At 42.1% G+C, this 14,190-nt stretch overlaps 1 protein-coding gene across 1 annotated transcript in view; it reads left to right on the top strand.

Moving 5' to 3' along the window:
- COL28A1 (collagen type XXVIII alpha 1 chain) overlaps positions 1-14,190 on the top strand; it is an 88,800-nt gene extending 74,610 nt beyond the window's left edge. The window contains exon 37 of the transcript XR_009484029.1: positions 14,177-14,190. The gene's annotated coding sequence lies outside the window, so the exon portion shown is untranslated. The remainder of the gene's footprint in view (positions 1-14,176) is intronic.

Here is a 14,190-nt window from a genome sequence, read left to right as displayed (position 1 = left end):
CCACATCAGTAATTTAGGTTAACATGGAATAAGGATGTTGTACTGTCCTCAAGTCAAGCATTACAGAACTTGTCATGTCAGCAAGAAGAAATCTCAGCATCTTAAATGATGCAGCTGCAGTACAGGGCCCCAACAACCACAGCTTTATCCGACAGTGCCACCAGGAGGAAAACAACAAAATGCCTCTATAAAACAAACATAGCAAGACATCAACAGGTTCTTACAAATCATATTGAAGTAACAACTTCCAAAACTCAGCTCAGCAGCAGTAGCTGGTTAAGTGTGGAGGAATGGTTAGCTGAACAAGGCCATAGTGCCTTGGAGCTGAGCAAACCATGCTACCCATAGTGCTTTGGAACTGAGCAACTCCTGCTACAAGCTGCTGAGCAAGCAGGCAGAAAGGCAACTACAAGCAGCTGAGCAAGCAGCTGTGCAAGCAGAAAAAGTGAAACTAAGTTAAAGTTTTGCGGAACGCGAACCAATCAGCAAAGCATAATCGTCGCGTGGACAATGCTAGTTAACCAATCACTAAACACTGTAATTCGCGTGAACACATTATAAACTATATAAGTTTGATGCTTGTCACTAATAAAAGAGAATGACCATATTCACATTGAAAGGGTGTCATTACTCCGGAACGCACTTTCCAATCTGCGCCTAAGAAAATCCGACCACCTTCCGACACCACCTTCCGACATCTGGTAGCAGAGGATGGTTCCGAAGCGAATGGTTACGAAGCGGATGGTTCCGAAGCGAATGGTTCCGAAGCGAATGGTTACGAAGAGGATGGATGGATTCCGAGGAAGATGGTTTCGGAGAGGACGATTAGGATCGTTTCGAGAGGGTTACGGCGCAACTCTTCAAGAATGCGGTAAGCGCATTATAAGAAGGGATTGGGAAAACAGCGACTGGGAGACGCGCTGCCCTATAAATGCCCGGGGCAAGACAGCGGCGCAGACTGGCCACCTGCCTCTCAGGGAAGAGCTGCTATCATGGAGAGTGAGGCAGCTGCTACGTTGCTCGCGAGTATACTCTCTAAGAGAGGAATTGAGACAACGGTGAAACAGCTATGTAAATTAATTAAGCTGGGACAGTGTTTAGGGCATTTTAAAGACACTCACGCTATATTCTCGGTATCTGAGTGGCGTGAAGTGGGGAATTCAATGTGGAATAAACTTATCGATGGAGATGAAAAGACTGAAAAAGAAATCAAATCCGTGAGGGAGCTGTGGCGGAATGTACTAGACACATTAAAGGCTATGAAAGCAGAACGAGAGATCGCGTGTGCCGCAGCGCAGATGCTTGCCCCAGAGTCTGCCCCCGATCAGCCCAAGTGCGCTGAGAGTAAAGTGGGACCTGTTGCTCGATTTTTTGGCTTACCGGCGGTCAAGGGAATGTCGGGACCCATATGTAAGACTGTAGAGGAGGTAAAAAATCTGGCAGAACAGCATGCGGCTGACTCGCGCAAGGGGGGCATTTCCTCTGTCGCCTATGGTAAAGATCCGGAAGTTCCCAATTCGCGGACACAACTGCTATCTGACTCCAATGCGGAAGGATCACAGTTAAGAAAGGAGGCAGGGCTCCAACCGCCCAACCCACAGGGTGGGGAATCCTGTTGCGTTTCGTCGGCTCCACCTTCTTGTCCACCATCGGCTCCACCTCTTTACCCTCCCTTGCCACCCTCAAAAGATTCATCAGGACCAAGTACGCCACCGTCTGATGAAATAAAAAAGACTGTACCAGATATTTCTAAACTTCTGCAGAATGTGGAAAAAAAATTGAAAGACCTGGAACTAGTTATGCAGACAGGAAAATCACAAGCAGGAACAATCCTGCCTCCCAATCTCTCTGGACCTAATAGCATGACTCGTCCTGGCCGTTGGAGCGGTATTGTACGAGATGCGATATTAGAAGGACAATGGGGGGTTGCTTCTAGCCTGGGACCTGCAGCTTTTCCTGTGATACATGAAAATGGAACAGCAAAATGGGAACCACATGATTGGAAAATTTTACAACAGGCAAAAAACACCATCACCCAGTACGGGGTAAAATCTGAGGCATCACGACAAATTGTTACCTGGATTTTTTCTGCTGATTTAATGTGCCCACATGATTGTCAAAATTTGATGAGACTATTATTAACTCCTACGCAGTTCTTGCTTTGGGGGTCCTCCTGGTCTCACAGAGCAGTAACTGCGGCAGCCCAACATCAACAGCTAGGGGATTCTTTGTATGGGGTAACAGCTGAGATGCTCTTAGGGACAGGGCCATATGGAGATCAACAAGTTCAATTGCAATTCTCGGTAGAGATGTTACGATTGTCTGCTAGGCTTGCACTGGATGCGTTTTTGAGTTTGCCAGGGTCTGGGACACCATCTTTTAGTGCTATACAACAGGGGGCTACAGAACAGTATAGTCACTTTATTGACCGACTGTGGGAGGCGGTTATGAACCACCCTGATTTGGGGGAAGAGAATAAACAGCAAATGTTTCGCATATTGGCATTTGACAATGCTAATAATGCTACAAAGAGTATATTGGCTACATTGCCACAGGGGGCTGGGGTGGAAGAAATGATTACCCGGGTTGAACGTACTCGAGCCAGAAAACAAAATGAAGCTATGGCTGCAACTTTACAGACGGCTGTTAAGGAAGTAGTGCAGCCTCTGGCAGCAGCTGTACAGTCAAGGGCCTCCCTCTGCCATACCGTTTAGTGGAATGTGTTTTCGTTGTGGGGAACAAGGACATAGCAAAAGAAATTGTAACACAGTTGTCTGGTGCGATAAATGTCAAAAGAATACCCATGCTACCCGAGCTTGTTACTTGGGCTAAAGTTTAATCAGAAAACTACTATACCAGGTTTTAAAGTAATATACCGGGACCCTGTTACCGGTGTATGGAAAGGACCTGTTTCTGTAATTTTTAATGGTAGAGGTTATATGTGTGTTTCTACAGATAACGGACCACTTTGGGTGCCAAGCAGAGCAGTGAAAGCTGCAACATCCACCTCGCAGATGGAACTCAGCAACATATAATCTACAGTGACTTTGAATTATGAACATTTTGCAATATATTAACAGAGATCAAGTGTGTTGTGAGGATTGTAAACGATGTCGTCCTTGGGTATTATGTCAGTGTTATACCTGTGAAAGGGAATGGTGGGTACGACTTAATTATGCCCAAAGGTGGTGTGATTCATGTTACCAACAAGAGTTAGACACACATAAGATTTTGATAATTACAGGTCACGCAGTAGCTTTGACGCTTGCTTATGTTAATAATGCTAATAATTGGATTAGTTTAACATATGATAGAGCTAAAGATCTTTGTTTATTAGCTGTGGAATGTAAAAATAAGAATCTAGTACCAGAAATTTGGAAAGTTCCCAAAGATCGATGGGAAGAGACAAAAAGGAGGTGTGAGAAACGATTTGCTTGGAAAAAGAAGTACGAGGGTAATAGATAAAGTAGACTGACGTAATGAGTTCAAAAGGTATGAGTACTTGGTGGCCAATCATAATCTGGAATACAATTTTCCTATTGACAGTAGTGAAGGGGATCTATACATTACATACCATTAAACCGCGAGAAAACTTATGGGTAACGTGGGCAAATAGGACTGGCAAAACATCATTTTGTTTATCATTGGCCTCCGCTACTGAGCCTTTTCGAACTTGTTTAATAGGAGTACCTGGATTTCAGTACAGTAGTTTTGGTAACTATAGTACAGGCGACTGCTCGAATATAACTGCCGTAAGCAAGTGTTCAGCGCTCTTAATCAACAGGCTAAACAAAACCTTACCATGGGACCCTCAGGAATTAGACTTGTTAGGCTCTCTACGTATTGGTAACACCTCTCAGAACTGGACCCAAACCTGTTTTATAATAGGGGGCCCAGGACAGACAGGTCATAACTATTATAGACAGCAGAACTGGACGGGATGGACCAATATCACACCGCATGTTCGCCAGTATAACTATCAAAATGCAGGTGATTTTTGTGGTACCAATGATAGCAGCAGACAGGGATTAGGGGCCGCTGGCGCTGAGACATTGGGATCTCGTTTACATATATGGAATAATGGTACCCCAAAAGCTCTACCCCCGGAGGTATTTTTAATATGTGGAGACAGAGCCTGGCAAGGAATCCCTGCCAACGCTTTTGGAGGTCCATGCTATTTAAGGAAACTAGCTCTCTTAGCCCCTGGGGAGGATTGGTGGAAAAATGTGTCGAGTAGTAACACAAGGGTCCGAAAAAGGCGAAGTGTTTCAGGCTTACCCCCTGACTGTAATGATAAAGTAACGTTGCCAAGTTTGACGGAAAAGGCGTTTCTTTCTTTCCTTATTCCTGGGGCCGCTGCAGGTAGAGCATTAAATGAGCTAGGAAAGCTAGCTTGTTGGGCAGAGAAACAGGCGAATGTAACTACAAAAGTGCTAGAAACCTTGCTTGAAGATCAAAATAGTTTACGGCATGCTATTTTACAAGACAGAGCAGCGATTGACTTTTTGCTATTGGCTCAGGGACATGGTTGTGAAGATTTTGAAGGAATGTGTTGTTTTAATTTAACTGATCATGGAGCTTCAGTGCATAAACAAATACAGTGGTTGAAAGATCACACGGGAAAAATTCAGCAGGATCATGGGTTTTTAGACGATTGGCTTACAAAATTATTTGGAGCGCTACCACAATGGCTGATAGGTTTAATAAAGGAAGGTTTACGCATTTTAATTATACTAATATTACTATGTTTAGGCTTTTGTATTGTATTTAGCTGTGTTAAACGAACAATTATGAAAACCATTGACCAAGCATGGCTTGCTCAAAAGAAAGAAGGGGGAATTGTGGAGGAATGGTTAGCTGAACAAGGCCATAGTGCCTTGGAGCTGAGCAAACCATGCTACCCATAGTGCTTTGGAACTGAGCAACTCCTGCTACAAGCTGCTAAGCAAGCAGGCAGAAAGGCAACTACAAGCAGCTGAGCAAGCAGCTGTGCAAGCAGAAAAAGTGAAACTAAGTTAAAGTTTTGCGGAACGCGAACCAATCAGCAAAGCATAATCGTCGCGTGGACAATGCTAGTTAACCAATCACTAAACACTGTAATTCGCGTGAACACATTATAAACTATATAAGTTTGATGCTTGTCACTAATAAAAGAGAATGACCATATTCACATTGAAAGGGTGTCATTACTCCGGAACGCACTTTCCAATCTGCGCCTAAGAAAATCCGACCACCTTCCGACACCACCTTCCGACAGTTAAGGACTTTAAATCACCTCTTAATTCATCTCACAAAATCACATTTTCTACTGGCCACCATAGCTACTGCATATTCCTCAGTCTCTTTGACAAATTTGTAAGTTGTCTTATGACTGATGTTTAAACTGGACATTGTGGAAACAGATACTGAGCAAACCAGATATTGAACATTGCAGGGACAAGTCTTATAAGGTATTTACACTGAAGCAGGAACACAGCTATAAAAAGGGCCCTTACACACATGATAGTATAGTATAAAAGCCAGAGGGCAGCATACCCCATAATCACACCATGGATCCCCTTGCAGCACCCCACTTTGTCTATAACCATTGCAATACGGCTGAACCTAGCGAATGTACATCTAGCAATAAAGGTCAAGCCTAGGAGCGCGTTCTGAAAGCACCGAGGAAGTCAGGACTCAGCGTAATGGCAGCAGTAGTAAATGAGAGTCCCTGGCCCCGAGCTACATCTCCAGTACAAAGCCAGGCGGAGAACTCGTCATGCTGGCAATGAAGCTGTGACACAGAAGCAGCCGCCTTCACTCTAAGATAGATTACTCATCCCGGTGATCTGAGGTTAAGGGCTCCAGAGCTCATGAGCTGGTGTGCAGGGAGGTGCAGGAGGTCTGAGAGAGGAGTAAGGATTTTGGTCTCTGCTTTTGGATTGTGGCTCCACGCGCCCAGCCTGACCCCTCCTGGATACAACCTGGGATACAAGCTGAACTACCTTCCTACCCCTCCAGTCAGCTCAAACTAGCAATACCCCAGCACACCCGTTCTCTGTAAAGCTTTCTCATATTACAAGTTCATTCTGGGAACATCATTTCACTAAATTCCTTTTTTTTTTTTTTTAAATTGGCATACTTTGCACAGGGAAATATTTTTACTTTTATGTATCTTACACTGTTTTCTGTAGCATCCTGTTCTGTAATGAGAGCCCGTTCCAGCTTTCAAAACAGCAGCGTCTATTAATCAAACAGCCGCAATGGGAGAGGGCAGCATTAACATCGGTTCTAGAAGTTATTCATGATACAAAACCCACTCTAACCATCGCATCAGGACCATTCTCACTCTCAGGTGTATGTTGACCTTTCACACTCACGACATGCTAGTACCACACCTTGGTCTCCATGTCCACCTGTTCTCAGGCACTCTACTTGCCAGCTGGTTACCATAGGGTGGCAAGCATTTGTTTGGACATTTCCTCCTGTAGGTCTTGGTGTAAAGTTTTTGGATACTGGCTGTGTTTCTTTAACTGTGCTTTCTTTAACCAGCTTTGCTTCCTCCTCTAACACAGACCAGATGTATTTGTGAAACAGCAGTGAAACGCTAAATGTCACCATAATGCTGAACTGAACATCAAGGGAAAATGTTTCCTGCCTTGTTGCATTTGTTTCCTGTTCTTTATGTATTCGCTTTTTAAGAATTACTACAAGTAAGTCTTAAGCACTGGGCTTAAGGTAGGCACAGGTGCTGCAGGCAGCGCAGGCCCCCCTTTATTACTTCCACTTGGGAAAAAAACATTTCGGATCCTGTTATCACATTGCCTATAACAATTTTTTATGGCGTTTTTAATAGCAGCTACCTGCCAGCTATTAGAGATTAGAAACTTTTGTAGCAGAGAAAGGAACTGTGCCAATAGCAGAGTTAATCTTCTAGCTCTACATACCAAGGAAACGTGATCTCCGAGTTCGGCAAGCAATAGGCACAACTATTGTAGAGGAACAGAAGGGAACCTTTGCACCCATAAACCCCAGTGTGCATTAACCAGGATACAACACTGGAAGGAGGACAAACTCAGCCTACAGTTAGTCACTTATACAATGCAGCAGAACAGTCCCTTCCCCACATCATGGAAATAGCACACATTAGCATTGAGATGAAACAGCATAGTCTAACTACCCTTCTATAAAATGGGACACAAGAGATGTTTTGTGTAGTACTATTCGGAATGATAAGCAGAACTTCCACAATACCACCGTTCCTCTGGAAGGAAAGGGAGAAAGTAAAAACACATGAAGGATGAGATGGGCACAACAGAGCCCTGCCGGCAGTCAGGCAGGGGCTCTCCAGGCTGCGGAAGGGAGCTGACTGTGAAGCAGCAGCAGGGACCAACAGGACCCAGAGGAGCTGAAGGGAAAACACGCAGGTGCCAAAACATCTCCCTGCAAAGCAGATGAAACATTTTAAGATTGTAGAATAACTCAGGTAGGAAAAGACCACAGAAGTCATCTAGTCCATCCAGGATTCCAGCTCAAGGGAGAGTCAGCTACAAGGTCAGATTGGGTTACTCAAGCCTCTACACTGCTGCGTACAGACAAATATCCTAGGAGAGTGAGCCTCATCCTCAAACCTGACCATCTTGAACAGTCCAAAGCTCCTGAGGGCAGTCAGATGGAAAGGCTTGTACAGGTATTAAATAGAGAACGTGCTGCCCACCAGCAGGTGGTACGAAGCATTGCAGCTGTACATGGAAAAGCCATCGTGAAAGTGCTCCCTTGATGAGATGCTCGAGCTGAAACAGAGGTTGAAGTTCAGCAATCCAGGCAGTCGCATAATAGAAAAGTGCAAAATCAGAAGGGTTTGTCCTCCCTTTGGTGGTGTTAGAATCTCTCTACTACTACTGATTGATACATTAGCATGGGACACCCACATTCCTCATACTAGCATTTTCTTTCCTTATGATCATCTTAGAGATGCTACTTCTACAGCATGCAATTTCATTTTTTTTCATGCTGTTAAACATTTGTAAGTGTTTCCTCATTTTACAGTGATGTCAGGAGTAAAAATTCCTAGATGCACACATAAGAGTAACTCATACTCCTTCCACTTCTTTGAGGCTCACGAGGACTGAGCCTTCAGGATGGCAGCTTGCCACCAGTACATATGGATATTTTAAAAAGCTTTGCTGAAAATATACCTGAAATCCACAACTCTGACTACCAAAAAAACCATTCAGCAATACTGAAACTCTTGGCTGCAGGACTGATCAGTATGGCAAAGACCTGATGAAACCAGAGAGCCACCACACACCTGTAAGGTGCTGGTTTTCAGTCGGTATTGCTGACAGCTCCTTGAACAAGTGCCAGCCAAAGCATGGACTGGCATAACTGCATTTACAGTGGGATTTTTCTGCAATTACAATAGGATTATATGAAATAAAGGGTCTGTGAATCTAACTCAGTCTCCTGGAGAAAGTATTTGTAGTCGTACCATGACTAATGTGACTCAAATGCTACCTTTGTAATGATGGTTTTAAAGCAAAAAGATACAGCTGATCCATGAGACTTCTCCCACTGGGATTGGTGTGAATATATGAACATTCAGATCTACGTTTGATAAGACAACTTCTGCATTTAGAGATCATGAAGCTTGCCTAGAATGAAAACATGGCCAATGCATTTTGAGAAATATTTACTTGAATGAGTCTGAACAAGATGCATGAAATGCAGCTTTGGAAGCTGACAAAGATAAAGCTCATAAAGCCCGAGTTAGCTGACAGGGAAATACTTTAAAAGCAGGTTGCTGTTGATTAGACTGACAAATGATGTTCTAATCTGGGGAAATAGACACCGCCCATTCTCTGCTAAAAAACAGGGTAACATTGACAAATAGGAACAAAGGCTTCATTGTTCACATTGAAGCACTGCCAGCTTCTAGACAGGAGAGTTTGCTTTTCTAAACGGTGTTTGAAAATGGGTTTTAGTCATGATTACCCTACCTATCCTTGAAACAATAATCATATTTCAGCTACCATTTCAACAGAATCTACAGCGGAATATGTGAAACCTGCTGTTTGCAATGGTAAATGTTCAAACTACTGGAGTTGGTGAAGCACTCTTCTGTGCTGGGGAAAGTTTCAGACCCTCAGGCTGGATTTTCATATGATTTATGATTAATCCCTACAGAGTGCTCACCCGGGCTACAAATCTAGGAAGGATATGGGCCACCTCCTCCACTTGTGATAGAATAGCCAGAGAACAGACATTTAACAATGTTGTCGAACTAGGAGATTGAAGACAAAATTCATTTTAAAAAATTAATTACAGAGACATCTATTTGTTTTGATTTCTACCAAGTAGTCAGCATTTGGCCCTATGTTACCGTTTGTCTTAAATGTTATGCTCTCCATCTCCAGGGGCAGGGAGCAGGAAGACAACACTTAACAGCACAACATTTGGGTGATCCTGAGTTAAGAATTCATGTGGGACAGTGAAAGGGGGGAAAAATAAAATAAAATCATAGTCCAAGGTTTTAAAGGTGCGGGGTACTAATGCACATTAATTTCCAAGTCTTTTTGAACAGTTCTTAGACAGAGGAGGAAGAATCAAGACTTGACTACCCGAGGCCATCCAGGATCCAGAGCTGCTGGGGAACACTGAAAACTCGGGGTGGAACCAGGAAGCAGCAGCAGCAGGAGGAGGAGGAAGCTGATCTGGTTCTTCAGGTGACTGAAGTTACTGACAAAGCTCCTTTCCTTGCAGTGGGTTAGGATTTTATCCTAGGAGGGGAAAGAAATCAGAAGAGGGCAGGGAGTTGCTGGAAGCCAGGTTAGAAATTCAAAGAAGCAAACCAGCCTTTTTGACTTCAAGATGCTGAAGTGATGGGTTCACACGCGCCGTAGTTTGGTTTTGTACAACTGAAGAACAGTACCCTGCAAACTTATGAACCTACTCAAGCAAGGTTTTAGAGTTTAAATGAAAGAAGCAAGCTGTCCACATTCCCGAGACACTCACATCCCCATTCAGATCTACTTAATTTGAAACTCTGTTGCCACTCAGCTTTACAAAAGACTGTTCATCTCTTTGTGCAAAAGCAAAGAAATTAGATAGTGACTGTAGCAACACTTAATGGACAAGTGGAAAATTCACATTTCTTCTAGAAGAACATTCTACAAGGAATTCCCTCTTCTCTAAGGAAAAGATTTTTCATAAACCTTCAATACAACTGGGTGCCACAGTTTGGAGCCAGTCCACCTGTCCATCCTACCAAACGGAGAAGGATTTTAGGCACGCAATGATAAAACATGATTCCAACTCTTGCTTTGATAGTGACTCATTTAGGCTGATTGTAAATGTTAAGTTAGTAAAACTTTACAGAAGGCAGCGTACCATTTCACATACAGACCTGAAGGGAGCCACAGCTACTTGGGAGTGTGAAAATGACAGCGATCCATCTGGTATCACGTACTCCTCAAAAAGCACAGTGCAGAGCAGAAGTGAAACTATTGACAGGAAAACAAAAGGAAAAACGGTAGGAAAAAAGATGGGAATCTGTTTAAAAGACAAATGACACATCCAAAGAAGGTAACACCTTGAATATGCAAAAGAATTGAAATTTTCTCATCCCAAGAGCTGTCCCACACATCAGAGAAGCCCCAAGTAGAACTGGGACACGGGGGTACAAAGTTGTGGTCAGTACCGCTGCAGACTCCAGCACCCAAGGCTTCACCCTCCCTAAATAAAACAAAGCTTACAGAGAGGCGTTTGGGGGGGAGGAAGGCAAGAAGGGTCTGTGCTTCATGGCTTGTAGTTTCACCACAAAAGAGGAGTGTGACACACAATGGAGCAGGGGGCTGAGGGCGTCTGGAAAAAAGAGTTAAAATGAAAGTGTGTGGGTCACAGCCCAAAACCACATCAAACCTGGATGCCAGTGCTAACCAAAGCACACCTAGAAGTAGTCTCCCTGCCACATTTGTTGACTAACCAGCGTTGAGGGCATCTCTGCAATTTATTTTTATTGGCACTTTAAGCAGTTTTGCAGGAATATATATTAAAAAGCTGAAAAAATGCAGAGCTCAGGCTACATTTCTGAATGAAATAACCACTTTTCCTTTATAAATGCCAAATACCACCCTAACACCTAGAAGTGAGATCCCATGATCCATCTGTTTTCCCATGTCTATCTTAAATTACATGTGGAATAATGAAAACATTCACTGGAGGGCTCCGATTTTCTCACTCATTCCACATATAGTTGTCAGAATAAGTCTCTCACTATTAAATTTCTGGAACCCATAGAAGTGACTCATTATAACGAAACATTGTCAAAAAGGAGGAAAGACTGCTAACCATATTGCAGCAAGACTGGAACCAGCGATACGCAGGCTTATCTTCCCCACAGCTTAGAACAACCTTAGCAGTCCCAGGGTGTAAGATACTCAAATTTCTTTTTAGTTCACACCAGTGGAGAGAACCCTAGGAAAACTCCCTCAAGCCAGTGAAGCTTTCTGTAAGTGACCAGGTGAAGAGAGAGCTTACCTTCATTGCATGACAATTCAATTGTGTCTACAACTTCTGGTAATCAAATAACAAAGTCTGTTACATACAGAAAAAGCAAGCAAAGCAAACCCACACTTACAAAAGAGTTCTTCTCCAGCATAGTAGCTGTAGTTTTTGTTCTGCTCCAGTACTCGCATCACCCTGCAATTTGCTGGATCTAGTTTGATCCTGACAGTTGAAAGTTACAGTAGCATCACGTAACAACATAACTTGTGCCTGAAACTTCAGAAAGCTTTTATCACCTGTTCAATTGGCTGTTGTCCCTTAGCTAAAATACTCTTAGCTTTTGAGCAGTTAAATTGCTTGTCACACACTTCCTGCACTTCGCAGACATGCTTGCACTCCAGTCACATGCAATGAAATAGTTAATTAATCCAGGTTAACAGTACTAGCAGGGTCTATTACAGTACTTAAGGTAATTAAACACAGCTGTACCATGCTTGAGCCTACCCTGTCCAACAACCAACATTTCCCACTTAAAAACACTTCCCATCTGCCTAAGTGGAATACTCTTTACTGCTGAATATTATTCTGCATGAATAGCAGAAAGCTAGGTTAGAAAGCACAACATTTAAGTCTTAACTGCTTTGGGATTTTTTTTTTCAGAAGAAATTAACTGAAAGAATAAATACTTTTTAAAAAGTGGTTAATTTTGAACAGTTTTGCTTTATCTTTGAGGTATCAGCTATAGCCAGTTCACTCAGGACTCTAACAAGGTAGAGGCACTGAAAAATCAGGACAATGCAGAGACAACAGCGTGCTTATGTGGATCTAGTACTAGCACTTATGATTAAATTTACACTTAAAAAAAATACCATCTTTGTTTTCAAGGTAGCTTGCTATTTGTTAAAAGCATAAATACAATAACAGAAAACATAGCAAGTGTGAGAAGCTTTTCGACTTTCCTGTACCCAACCAAAAAAAAAAGTAAGAATGTTTTTATTAGACTAAATTGTGCTGCTATGCTACTCTACTAGCATACAGGAGGGGTAAATGAAGACAGACATGCACGCATATGAGATAACTTATTTTATTTATTCAATTCTCAACTTAATTTTAATGCTAAAAATTGGTCAAAGGCACTTCAAAGAAGGTATTTAAGAAACAAATCCTTATGGTGATCATTCCAGACAAGTCACCAACTTATACCTGCTATTAGGGACATGACTACCTATAATTGCAAAGTGAAACATTCACAGGTTTTAAGTGGAGCATACTGTCCAGCAGCAATATTCAATTCTTTGAGAGCGTTAATAACATTTGTGGAGTATTTTAAATACAATATGGTAACACAAAGCAAATTACACTTTTGGAGTTCCACAGAAGTTTTTCTTGACAGAAAAAGGACAAAATTGCCTTTCCAAGTGGTCCTGTACTGAGGGATCTATTTTCATCTGTGCGTGCACTATCAACATCAGTAGCAGGTACATCAGAGAAACAACCCGCACTTTTCTGCCATACAAAGATAAAACACCCTGCTCAGATAGACCTCTATTATAAACAGCTTGCTATCAGCTACTCAATAAAATTCATATTTCTGCAAGCGTAACAGAACAAATGGCAACATGTGAAGAAAAAGTGATTTTTAATATATACCCCCATGAAAGCAAAAGAAGAAAGTGTCCTTAAAGGTAAAAGGTACTGGGAAAAGAGTTTCCACAAAATGAGAGATGGTGCTAACATCACCAGCATTTAACCTCTTCAATAAGACCAATATAGACTGCAAAAATTAATTGGGAATGAAAGAAGATTAAAATTGGTTTTTTTCTGCAAACAAAGATTAATACTATCCTCTGATTAAGAACAGTTATCAGAAGGTAACTTCTTGGCATTCTCATTCCTTCTGAACTAAAAACCACTTAACACAAGGTTAAAATGTTACTCTCTTACACTAAGTGACATTCCCACATCCAAGTGTGACCAACTGCTGCCTAGCAATTTCAAGAAAACCAGTTCAAAATTTTTAGGTGGGTCATTTCAATCACTATGGTGCCAATGGAAGTTTTCAGGTTTTATAAAATTTTATAAAATTAAGACACCTCTTGTAGAAACAAAACAAAAACACACAGCAATAATTGGTAAAGCCTAAGAGAGCTTGTGTTGCTGTGCTTCAGAAAGGTCTATCCACCTGAAATACAGTAGCCTCCTCGGGCTGCAGAAGTACTCAAACTCAACGTATACTTTCTCAAAGCACAAAGACCTGAGAGTGAAATAACAAACTACTAATAGTAGTGTAATATTGTACATTAAAAATTATACTAACTGTTCACATTCCCCTTTTTAAGGGAGTGAGATACGAACCAATTATTTCAGAGGTATCAGCTCATTGTTATGGCAATACAATTCAACAGAGAACAACAGTCCTCTGTTACAATCACAGAATGTAAAAACTGGTACTTTTCTAGCTTGTCTGGAAGGAAAAAAAAATTTCTTTGCAGTGCTGTTAGAAAGGCGAAAGAAATAGTTTCAGAGGCCTAAGCACAAGGACACTTGAAAACAAAGCAAGAATGGATCTCTGAAGAAAAGGCGACTCTTATTTCTCCAGATAGGCCACCTATTTATCACAATGTAGTACGTTCTCTAGCCTTATTCCCTCAAGAAATGGAACTTGTTCCTTTATTTCTCCATTCTCTCTGAGGTCCTGCACATTTT

The sequence above is a fragment of the Gavia stellata genome, chromosome 6 (assembly GCF_030936135.1).
Source record: "Gavia stellata isolate bGavSte3 chromosome 6, bGavSte3.hap2, whole genome shotgun sequence".
Lineage (NCBI taxonomy): Eukaryota > Metazoa > Chordata > Aves > Gaviiformes > Gaviidae > Gavia > Gavia stellata.
Note: the sequence above shows the minus strand (reverse complement) of the source record. Positions and strands in the feature narration are given on the sequence as shown.